The sequence below is a fragment of the Thermobia domestica genome, chromosome 9, assembly GCF_964235325.1.
Source record: "Thermobia domestica chromosome 9, izTheDome1.hap1.1, whole genome shotgun sequence".
Classification (NCBI taxonomy): domain Eukaryota; kingdom Metazoa; phylum Arthropoda; class Insecta; order Zygentoma; family Lepismatidae; genus Thermobia; species Thermobia domestica.
This window is the reverse complement of record NC_137462.1, coordinates 123,825,190-123,838,282: the sequence shown is the minus strand read 5'-3', so window position 1 is coordinate 123,838,282 and position 13,093 is coordinate 123,825,190. Positions and strand designations below refer to the sequence as shown.

At 38.6% G+C, this 13,093-nt stretch overlaps 1 pseudogene; it reads left to right on the top strand.

The window, feature by feature from the left end:
• Nucleotides 1–3,012: 3,012 nt before the first annotated feature.
• LOC145660984 (glucose dehydrogenase [FAD, quinone] pseudogene) lies at nt 3,013–12,569 on the top strand (annotated as a pseudogene).
• The last annotated feature ends 524 nt before the right edge of the window (nt 12,570–13,093 follow it).

Genomic DNA, 13,093 nt, shown 5'->3' with positions numbered 1-13,093 from the left:
TCCAACTTGTACAGTTACTTGGATCCAAGTCAGAGTACTATGAGGGAACACGTGTCTCATTATTAACAATTCGGAATTGGTTTCCTTAATAAGAAGACTCGGATACGAAGCTCCTTTTAATATCTGTTTAAGCTTCCTTACTATATATATCCATAATTGTCCAGTATTTCTTCATTTCTATTTTCTTCTTTCTCTTCCTCTTTTATCTTCTTCTGTATTAACCATAAACTAACCAATATCCCTTGTCTGTAGCGTTTCCATCTGGTCTCGCACGACCTCCAACATGATATCTTTCCTTAGAAACATTTCAAACCCTCTTTCTTCCCTCTATGGTTCTTCTTCTTCTCCCTCTTCTATCTTCCTCTTGATTTCATAAATCTCTTTCTCAGTCTTTCCTAATTCTAATAAAACTGAAGAGAGGTCGTGACTGGGAGTTGTCGTCGTAGGCACGGCCAATAAATGCAAATAGATTTCTCTTCGGAAGTCCCATATTAAATAATTAATAATGAAACAGATGTAGAACAGGAAAAATATAAATTATCTTCATTTATTTATTAATTTAAAATATCGAAGTTGAAATTGGCGACAATTAGAAGGGCCATATCTCTTACTTACTTCACTTTATCTTCTTTTTCCCAGTCACGACGTTTTCCCGCTACTGTCACCAATCTAGTAATAACAGTAACCCTTTGGTGGAAACTGAGAGTAAATATGGAAGAGCGTGGTGCTGTCTTTATCACCTCTTGCCTGTGCTCAAGTATAGTGGCTCCAGAGCCGAGTCTGAATATGGTTTACTCGATGGTATTTGGATCTGCTATGGTTTACCACGATTGGGACGGATACTGAGGGAAGTTTCGAATTTCTTTTCGGGGCTACTCCTGCATCACATTCAATTATGCATTAATAAAATCTACGATTAACATGATAAATGAACACCTTTATCCGTCTTTGATAGGGTTTTCGTTATCAAACTATGGCTGTTGTTTCATTTTTCTGACAAACTCTCTTCTGATCCTAGCGCCGAAAGAAGACATTTCTGCATCCTTGTCAGTCTCTACGTACTTTTTGTAAAATTTTGGTAACTGGAATGACCACCCGAGAATTGTTTGTGTTGTTTTCTAATATCCTATATATAAATGTGCGAGAGATTTTATTTAATAATATGGAAAATTAGTACAAAATATTGCTATGATTTTTTACATGGAATATTTCATGGAGATTTCTAGATATTTGTGAGCAGGTTATATTTTATATTAATATAGCGAGAGAGTCGTACAATGATTTCTAGGAAGACAATTCGGCTCAAGCTTAGAGCACGTCCTGGTTTTATACGCAGATCTATTATAGAGATTGCAATAATACGCATGTTGAGGGAATGAACATAAAGTGGATATAAGAAGTATAGAATTTACACTTACTAACGTGAGCGCTCACCTCTGGAGGATGGGGTCCCTGGTTCCCACCAAGTGGGTTTTGTGATAGATAAACACGATGTGCATGGATTTTCTCCAGCTTCCTCCCACTTTTATCATTCCACCATTATCCTCCGTCTCCTCATCACCGTTTCTCTTAGCCTACGTATCAGACCCGTACTAGCTCAAAAATTGTAATCGAGCAAATTGTATTGAAGGCGGCGTACCACCAGAAAGATGTTTCAAAAGACATAATTTTTGTCAATAACAAATGTTTTGAGGGCATTGTATAACTTCAATTAACTTTAACTATCCTCTACGTTTACTGTTATTTAAAAAATATCAAATATTCCAAAAATGTTTATTAGACATTTCAAAAATTACACTTATATACATTACAAACTTTTAGCAAACAATGTGTGGATTCAGAAAAAAACTTATTGTTATTTTTATACTTACAGAGTAGAATATGGGAAAAACCTCAGAAATGATAGTTTCTACACATAACAAATACGTAATACACATCTGATAGAGAACTTATACAAACTTATATAGAACTGATATTTTTATACGCTTTATTACATATGAAATTATAACTAAAATAAATTACAAAACTGATATGTTTCTACATGTGCAATTACCTGGTAGAATACAAATTGATAAGCAATGTATTCCTTCTTAACAAAGGAAATAGTCGCGGATTAAGATATCCAGCAACCTCTTTACTTGTAGAACAAATACACAAACAAACGATAGACTGTACAAATAGTCTATCACTTTTTCTGGTTTGATTTTACTGCTCAGCTCTCTCTCAAAACAGATTAGTAACAGCGTTTTTAAATGGACCTGACTCAATGAACTATTCAAACGGTTCTTCATTATTCTTAGTTTGCCCTTTTGCAACAAACCTGTGTAACAGGAAAATTTAAAATGAATTTGTGCACTCTGAACAAAGTGTCTAATTGTGCATCAAACAGCCTGTACCTTAAGAGGTCAAAGAAAAGCGCAATAAACACATTTGGTACAGAACATCTTTTTGTCACACGTTTAATCTTTTTGAACTTGCTCGTGTTCTGAATCTGATATCCCAGATTCCACCTCAAAGATATCATCAATCTCATCATAGTAATAATCTTCTTTGAATGCTTAATTGCCTTTTTATGCGTAAGTTACATAGCCCAACAGACTTGTATTTAAGTATTCCCACTGCTTGTAAAATCTGAAGAGTTGCTCTCTAACTGTAGTGACATCCATCTGGAAATGTTCATTGATTTTATACAGTGCTCCATCTGGTAATCCCTTGGAGAAGTCTTCAAAATTGGGTGGATCTAAACAGCATAATACACCTTAAAGTTCTTTGTGTGCTGCAAAACGGGTCTCAATATTCGCTCTGACAGTATCCATGATTCCCTTAAATGCGTTTATTCTGATGCGATCGGCCGCAGTTCTAAGTTGTGTTGAATGGTCTCTTGCCTTTTCACCAGGTAAATTTTTCGCATTGAAATTTGATTCTCTGTAAACTCATTGTTTACTTCCACATCCCCGCCGTGGCCGGTCCCAAGCCCGTGCTAAGAAAGGGGGAGGAACCCCCAATTGCCTTATGCCTGTGCCATGCATTGTGGCCACAGTGTGCCTTGGGGGAGATTGGTTCGGGTGGCAGCTTGGCGACAAAATTCCATTCGAGTGTCCTGAGCGGACTTACACCTCTCCTTGTGAGGCTGTATGTAAAGCAGGACAACAGCCTACCGGCGGAGGTGTACCTTCGGGTATCCACCGAAATGGGCGACTAACTCGTGCCATTGGATCTGGGAGAGTACGTGTGGCCCCATCACGTTTTGAGTGGGGTAGGCAGCTTCGGCTGCTGTATCTACCGGCGGGGGTGAGCCCTTGGGTATTCCCCGAAATGGGCAATTAAGCCGTGTCCTTGGGTCCGGGAGATAAGGCTGCGTGATACCCCAACACGCTAAACAAGAGTGGCTAGCTGATGTGTCCAAGAGTGTGGGCAGATCCAGCGTCCTACCGGGAGGATGATCTCGGTTGTCCTCAAAGAGAGTGCTATGCGTTCTCTTGGGTCCGGGATGGGATACTTAGTATCCTAACGCATATTCGTACCTCAGGAGTGCTGAGAAAGTGGGCGGACACACGACCCTACCAGGGGAGCCGCCGCTCCTAAATGGTCACTGTCTTTAGAGTTAACAGTCTACATCAGCCATTGGGTCTGGTAATGTACGGTGTACCTCTACCGTAATTAGAGGTAGTTCCGTATTGCTTGAACGGCCCTACCGAGGAAGGGTGTGGGTGTCCCTTCTAATGGTGGCCTACACGTACCATTGGGTTTCGGATAAGTAGCTTTGCTACAACGTGTACGTGGTACCTAAACACGTTAAAGATAGGTAGCCCCGTATTGTTTGGGTGGGCCTACCAGGGGAGACACGGCTCCCAAATGACAATGTGTGCCTTGAGCAAACGGCCTACATCAGTCAATGGCTCTGGTAATGTACGGTGTACCTCTACCGTAATTAGAGGAAGTCCCGTATTGTTCGGACGTCCCTACCGGGGGGGAGTGTTGGATTCCTGCTTGTGGAGGGACCAAACCGAGGTGGGGGAGGGGCCAATCCCAGGAATCTGGGTAACGGTTCTGATCCTGCTAAAGGGAGGAAACTCTATGGGATATGGGCCGGCACGAAACTGAAATGGTGACTTAACACATACCATTGGGTCCGGAATGAGATACGGGAATATCTCGACGTGTCCATGGTACCTCTACATGACAAGGCGGTTGCCAGTTGAACGATAGAGGTAGATAGGGCCGGGATTGAACAAGCCCCCTCGGGCATTGCCTGGGGCCCCGGATTTGGGTTGGACTCTGCCGGGCTGTGGTCATATCGTGGGATTCGGTAGCTTGTGGGAGCGAATCCCAGGAATCTGGGTAACGGTGAACACGGGCGGGAGGTGAGCTTGCCTTATAACGCTCGGGCGCCATGCCTGCAGAGCATGGTAGGACTGACTCGCTAGCAGTCTGCCTCAACCAGTAGGTCTACTGGTAGGCACTCAGGACTTCGGTGTGGCCGCGCAGTGGACGTATCCCACTCCCTCAGTGAATGGGGGTTACATCGCTTAGGCGAGTGAGAATTAAGGGGCAAATTCTGACGGTGCACATTGTGCATGTGAAATCAATAGCGTATTGGGGAACTACGGATGGGGTGCCTTGTTTGGCGGAACACGTCCATTAAATAGACCGAACAGTCGCGGGCATGCTCTCCATGCATGCAACTAAGCGTGGCACAGTAGACCACTAGCATCAAAGTGTTTACTTCCACATTGGAATAAAGGACCCTCTAACTACTTTTTAAGAGACAATAAAATTGGCTGATGCACTAAGAACCGCTGTGAAGTTTCTGCCAGCCTTTCTCAGTTTTCATATTCCAGACTTATTATGTTTCTTGATACCACCAGCCACTCATCGAGCTTCAACGCCGTTACTAGATTTGATGCAATGAAAAGTTTGTAGTGTCTTGTCATTTATGAGAATATTGTTACTGCTTTTAATTACATGCGGGTGTTTTCATTATGTCAAACGCGTAAATATTATTGCAAAGTCAGATTTTGCATTATATCTAAGTTCTACGAAAATACGGTTGAGAAATATCGTGATGTTTTGCTGGATATCTTTGAGCTCTCTTCTAGATTATTTCATCGTTTTCCCTTCAGATATTGACCTCCGCTTTTCCGTTTCTTACTGGCTGAAGGTGACAGTTTTTCAGCACACATTGTATGAAATATAATACGAAAAATACAAGATGTATAGGCTACATCTTTATTTTTGTGAGTAGGCGGGAGATCAAGGCACGGCCGAAGATTAGCAGTGGGTATACGGGAAAGGTATATTTCCCTTAAGAAGTATGCACAGTCTCAAAAAAATGCGAATTGAAATATTTTCACAGTTCAAACTTACAAGAAGAGTTTAAACCACTATCCCCTTCTTTGGAGCCCAATTCTCTCACGCGAAGGCAAGGATATGTTTACAAAGGGTATGTTATGAGATAGACCGACCAATGAGGCTGATGCCGTGACCACGGAAAGTACTGACCCTGCACCATTATCGGGGTGTTGGTAGAGTTCTCAATATAAGCACGGCGAAACAACATTTGATATTTTGGAAACATATTTGCGTTTTCTGCTACAATTAACGGTATCCAGTCCCTGGTTCTGCCACTATCTTTTGAGCAGATTCTGCGACCGTTGGGGGCGTACGAGCAGTGGCGGATCTAAGAGGTAAAAACTGGGGGGCCAGCCAGACTTTAGATTATAATAAATATATCATAAATTTACTATAAAGTTTCAAAAAATATAAATAACAGCTTAAATTATTCTCCCCACTCTGAAAACTGGGGGACCTAGACCCCCAGCCCCACGCTAGATCCACCACTGTGTACGAGGTATTTTCCATCCTGAGGTTTCACATTTTCTTTTTTCTTTTCTTTTTTTACCTTTTGATGGGGATGCACCGGGCATTTGCGCAATATGCCAGTACGGGCCTGATACGTATATAAACGTGGGAGGTTAAACTAAGCAAATAGGCAGATTAACTGATAGCAGTAGACTATGTGAAACATGGGTCTATAGCTTAACGTGAGTTCCGAATCGTGAGCTCTAGTGGAGAATAGAACTCGGGCATCCTGGGCCAAAGGCGCGTATGCTAATGATCTAGCTAAAAGAGAGTCCAAACTTATTTACATTAGACCAAATCTATTTCGGAACACAATGATTCCTTAATAGAAAAATGTCTGTCAGTTTGATATTTCAGCGTAAGGTAATATACTGTCGTCGACCACGAAAAATATATCTGCCAAACCTTTTTTCAGAGCGGTAACAAACCATAAACTTTCTTTTCTCAAGAACTTCAAAACGACTCTGACAAATTTCAAGTCATTCCTCTTTCATGTAGAGGAAGGCTTCTAATTACTTGTACAGCACTAGAACATATTCTTGTTTTACACATTTCTTTAAGTATATAGTCTCACATTCCTATATGTTGTACCTATTGCAATTCAGTCGACAAAATTATAAGTTGTATTGTAACAATAATGATAGGAAATTAGTAACATTCGTCCGGCCAATTACATCAAGACAAGTTATTCGTAGAACTTGGCCAATAGTATTATTTTTATCTATTTCTTCCACGTTTCTTTAATGGTTTCTATCTTCATTACCAAATAAACTAAAGACGAATATGGCATGCTTTCATTCATTTTGTATACTATATAAGCAGAAGTAGAAATAATCTTTAAGTGAGTTAGCTCGTAACCTAAGTACATTGAATTACATTCTTTGTGAAATGGTGGGTACGTAGGTGGATCAAATATGAACGAGCCTTGATTGGCTAAGCATCGTAACAGGTAGCGAGGTGTGATTCGATAGGTGCCGTCTGCACCTAGTTTATCTTTCTTGATACGGCTTTATTATTGAATGAGTACAGGAGTTATTACTTTTTCATAAGACATAGGTGTATTTGTGTACCAATCTTAAATTCTGGGAGGGGTATATTTCTTATTGTTAAATTAATAATTGGTAATTGAGCTCCCTCGTGGCTAAGCGGTTAGCATACGCGCCTTTGGCGTGGGAGATCCGGGTTCGATTCCCGGCGGGAGCTCATGTGGTTCGGATTCCACGTTAATCAGTAGGTCCACGTCTCATATAGCCTCGCTGCTGAAAAGGGACGCTAAACTAAAATCAACTCAATAATTGGTAATTGTTCTTAGAATTGGGTGATATCTCATTCTTTGGGTAAATCATTGTCAAATATGAGTATGGTTACGTGATCTGTTATTGACCTATGATGGGATTAGCAGTCCACAACATTGGTTCATTTGAACTTTGTACGATAATGTGAGAATTGTCAAAATGAAATTACGTCATTGGTTTTGAGTATTCCCGCCAAATATAAACGTAAGCAACACGATGTACCATGCGATTGACCTTGATGAGGTACTATACAGGGGTTCATTTCCTTTTCAAGATTCGTGGAAGTTATCAAATAACACGTTTCTAGAAAACAGTTGGTTCTGCTAAGATAAACAATTGATCTAATTGAGACCTAACTACAACATGTAATTATATGATTAATTCTAAGACAGGTATATCGAGAGAAGTATTCTCAAATTATCCTACAAAGTTTAAATGCACCAATGTTGTGGACTGCTAGTCCCATCATAGGTCAATAACAGATAACGTGATCATACTCATATTTGACAATGATTTACCCAAAGAATGAGATACCACCCAATTCTAAGAACTATTACCAATTATTAATTTAACGATAAGAAATGTACCCCTCCCAAAATTTAAGATTGGTACACAAATATACCTGTGTCTTATGAAAAAGTAATAAATCCTGTATTCATTCAATAATAAAGCCGTATCAAGAAAGATAAACTAGGTCAATAACCTTTACAATTTGAATATTTGTTCATAAGAGGGACACCAACTTGTTATTTGACAATTCCCAAATTTAAAACGGAACATAAACATATAAAGGTAATAAACCTTTGTACAAACCCCAAATAACGTGCTAAATCCTTATCAAAGGAGAGATCAATAACCTCCGAAATTTGATTTTTAGTAGTTCTTTACCCAAAAAAGGGAACGAGGTGGACCACCCAAATTTATAGTGGCACATATTGAAGTCCTGTACTATTATACCAAATGCTTATATTAAACAATTTCTAAAATTGAGTGGATAAGCGAAGGTACCACTCCCAAATTTTTAAAAGGGTGTATCAATGTACCCATATCTTATGATAGGAAATTAATCCCCTATACATGACTATATAACCATACAAGGTAATAGGACCTAAAGAAGGGGATAAAATAGACCAAAAACCAAACACGTGGTACAACATATTACTTATGTTTATATTTTGGCAATTTTTTACCCATGAAAGGGAACTAGGTGGACCACCCAAATTTATCCTGATACATGTCGAGGTCCTGTACTATGATAACGAATGCTTAAATTGGAAAATTTTCAAATTTGAAGGGGTGGATCAATGTACCCCTCCCAAAAATTTAAAGGGGTTCACAAATATACCTATGTCTTATGATAGGGAATGGACCCCTATACATGACCATATAACCATATAAGGTAATAGGACCTCATCCAAGGGGATAAATTAGGTCAAAAACAAAACCCGTGGTACAATGTATTGCTTACGCTTATATTTTGGCAATTTTGTACCCCTAAAAGGGAACGAGATGGACCACCCAAATTTATCATAATACATATTAGGGTCCAGTTCTATGATACAAAATGTTTAAATTGGGCAATTTCCAAAATTGAAGAGGTGGGCCAAGGTACCCCTCCCAAAAATTTAATGGGGTGCATCAATGTACCTATGTTTTATGATAGGGAATGAACACCTATACATGACCATATAACCAGATAAAGTAATAGAACCTCATCAATGGGGATAAATTGGGGCAAAAACCAAACACGTGGTTGTACTAAAATTTGGCAATTTTGTACCCCTAAAAGGGAACAAGGTGGACCACCCAAATTTATAGTGATCTATATTAGGGTCCTATACTGTAATATCACATGTTTAATTGGGCAATTTCCAAAATTAAATGAGTGGGCGAAGGTACCCCTCCTAAAATTTTTAAAGGGGTGCATCAATGTAACTGTCTTATGATAGGAAATGGACACCTATACATGACCATATAACCACATAAGGTAATAGGACCTCATCAATGGGGATAAATTGGGCCTATGGCCAAACACGTGGTACAACGTATTGCTTACTTTTATATTTTGGCAGTTTTGTACCCCTAAAAGGAAACAAGGTGGACCACCCAAATTAATCATGATACATATTAGGGTCCTATACTATGACAGAAAATGTTTAAATTGGGCAATTTCCAAAATTTAGGGGTTGGGCCAAGGTACCCCTCCCAAAAATTTAAAGGAGTGCATCAATATTCCCATGTCTTATGAAAGGAAATGAACCCCTGTATACGTCCATATAACTTTATAAGGTAATAGGACCTCATCAAAGAGGATAAATTAGGTCAAAAACTAACGAAATTTGAATTTTTGGCAATTTTTTACCCATGAAAGGGAACAAGATAGCCCACAAATACTAACACAGGTACATACTATGGTCCTAGGCTACCATACCAAATTTTCAGATTTGGCAATTTTCAAAACTTAAGCGGGTGGTCCTATGTACCCCTGCCAAAATTTAGCGGGTGGGCCAAGGTACCCCTGCCAAAATCTAGGGTGGGTGCTCCTAAGTACCCCTCGGTCATTGACACCGGACCAAGGTCATTGACCTTTGACCTATGACGTCACTGTGACTCATTCGGACCAAACGGGACCCCTACTACTTCCAGATTATAACTTGTTATATTTTATGATGTATTTAAGACTTCATTCGCCCGACTCATCGAAAGTTACGGGAAGTTTGTTGGTCTAAATTACCTAAAATTGTGTTAGGAAAACGAACAATTTTCTAAATATTCACAGATTATAGACATGAAACGTGTAAAATTTCAAATATCTTTTACGTCATCCTGTTAGTTCAATGTTAATTTTGTAAATGTATGATTTTTACTATTTCTTTAGAGTTTCACATTATATATATATATATATATATATATATATATATATATATATGGTGTGTGGGTGTCTATCTACATGTATGCCTTTAATTACAAAATAGCTACATAATTTTCATAATCAGTTTACTAACTTGATTTTTATCAATAGTTGTTTATTGTAAATACAATAAACGCTTATATATTGTTAACTTAAAATTAGATATTTAAGGAAAATTGGCTGATCAATTTTAATGCTATTATTTTATGTATTTATTTGTCATTACAGACATTTCTACACACAGTTCTCCTCAACGCAACATTAGAAGTACATTTCAAGATTGCAATTTGAATGGTTATGATACCTCATGTGAAGATGCTCTAGCCATACCTTACATAGCTATCAAAGAAAAGAAGATTGAGAATTTTAAGAAAAATTCCCTCAAAGATACTGTGCATTTCGAGAACGAATATGACTTCATCGTAGTAGGTGCAGGAAGTGCAGGATCTGTTGTAGCCAACAGACTCACCGAAATCCCACAATGGGAAGTATTACTTTTAGAAGCTGGTGGAAATCAACCATATGAAGCTGAAATCCCTGCAAAACAAAGTTTCCTTTTAGGAACTAATATTGATTGGCAATACAGAACGGAATTTCAGAAGAATGCTTGTCTCTCTCAAGGGAACCAAACATGTCCTTGGGCTAGTGGGAAAGTAGTCGGAGGAGGTAGCACCATCAATAATATGAATTACATACGAGGAAACAAATTTGATTATGACAGATGGGAATCTTTGGGTAATAAGGGGTGGGGCTTCAAAGATATTCTTCCATATTTCTTAAAATCTGAAGACAACAGAAATGAAGAATTTGCGAATTCCCCCTATCATGCCAAAGGAGGATATCAACCTGTTGAACAGTTTCCATATATTGATTGTAACGCAGCGGCATTAGTAGAAGCTTTTGAAGAGATGGGACTTCCGAATAGGGATATCAATGGTGAGAGCCAAATTGGTGTGATGCTTGGACAAACTACCAGTGCCAATGGGGAACGTTACAGTACAGCAAAATCATTTCTGAGGCCTATTGCAAGTAGGAATAATTTACATATCTCAATCAATTCCTTTGTTACTAAAATTCTCATTAACAAAAAGGAAAAGAAAGCCGTAGGAGTTCAGTTTCATAAAGGAGGGAAAAGTCATACAGTATTTGCAAGAAAGGAAGTTATACTTTCTGCAGGCACAATACGATCTCCTCAACTGCTTATGCTATCTGGAATTGGACCCAAAGACCACCTTCAGAAACACTGTATACCTGTTATCCGTGATCTTCCAGTAGGCTACAATCTCCAAGACCATGTTAAGATTGGAGGATTAGTATATTCTCTGGATAAGACTGCTTCGTATCCAATACCTGAAGAAATCAAAGCTTGTGATGAATATAACTACCACCTTAAGCAAGTAGGGCCCTTTTCATCGACTGGAACCGGTTTCGTTATAGCTTTCCTCCATAGTAAAAAGTCCGATTTACCAAATTATGCTACAGATATCCATTTTCGGATTGATGGAACCACATATTTGGTGAAAAACACCTCACTTGCTGCTGAAGAGCCGAAAGAACCTCTTGGTTATTATAATCATCTTATTGTGCACCCTGTATATTTACATCCTCAAAGTCGTGGCACAATTCGATTAAGGTCCAAAAACCCTTGGGATTACCCTGTAATTAATCCAAACTATTTGGATCATCCACGAGACATTGAGATGATAATAGAAGGAATAAATATCGGTGTCCAGCTTGAGAAAACTCATGCCTTCAGGAAAATTGGAGCTCGACTGGTAACGGAAGCTCTTGAAGGTTGTACTGACCATATATATGGCACAAATGATTACTGGAAATGTATTATTCAACATTACACAAATACGTTTAATCACTACGTGGGTACATGCAAAATGGGTCCTCCTAATGACAAAACAGCTGTCGTTGATCCCAAGCTGAGAGTCTATGGTATAAAGAGTTTACGGGTTATTGATGCTTCTATTATGCCGTATATACCGAGTGCTCATCTTAATACTCCTACCATTATGATTGGGGAGAAAGGGTCCGACATGATTAAGTCTGACTGGTTGTGATTTTAAATTGACATGAACATATTTTAATTAAAAGGGCAATAAAAATTTAATTAAACTTGGAAAAGTGTAACTGTGTTGTTCTTTGAAGAATTAGTGCAATGCCGGACATGCAGGTTTACTGATATTTGGCTGAATACCAGTAAACTTATATATCCATATGTCACACAGGGGATTTAACTTCAAAGAATTAACCATCCATTCATGCTAAATTTCGTTTGAATATTTCGACAGCGAAGCTGAAATCACATTTGACTTTGGATTATAGAAGCTAGAAACAGCTGTATAAAAATGCTTGGCTCTACTATTAAAATGCTTGGTTGGGGGGGTAAATTTGATATGAGACTGGATTCAGTTCTTTCATTTCTCGATATGGATGTAAAACTCTTTGGATTTTTCAACGCTCCCACTCTGATTACAAACTCATCGTTTAATGCAGCGATACAGATATTATAATATTTTCGGCTTACATTTGAAAGTTATATAATATACAGTAGACATAGGAAAATCCTTATATCAGAAGGCGAGATTACGAAAATTCCTGCTAGGAGGAAATAACTGTTGCATACGGAAATAGTTGAATTATACATAGCATTCAATACTGAAGTAAGATTCTACATGTATCTTCGTGTATTTGAATTAAAAAGGTCAAATTGGTCATATATTTCAAAATAATATGATGAGTCTTCATGATACGTTATTCAAATTATTTATTCTGTTAAATGGTGAAATCAAGAACTACCTACCTCATCAAACGCTGGACTACTAGACATACTGAAATAATAACGACTGGAGTATAGAAGTTGAGAGAAAGATCTTCGGATGATTGATAAGAGTTTAGCATCTCTTACAGCAGTGAGAATCTATGAGACGTACACCTACAACTTAACGCGGAATACAAACCACCTGAGCTACCAGCAAGAATTGATGTGGAGTTTAATGTTCCGTTCACCATCGAG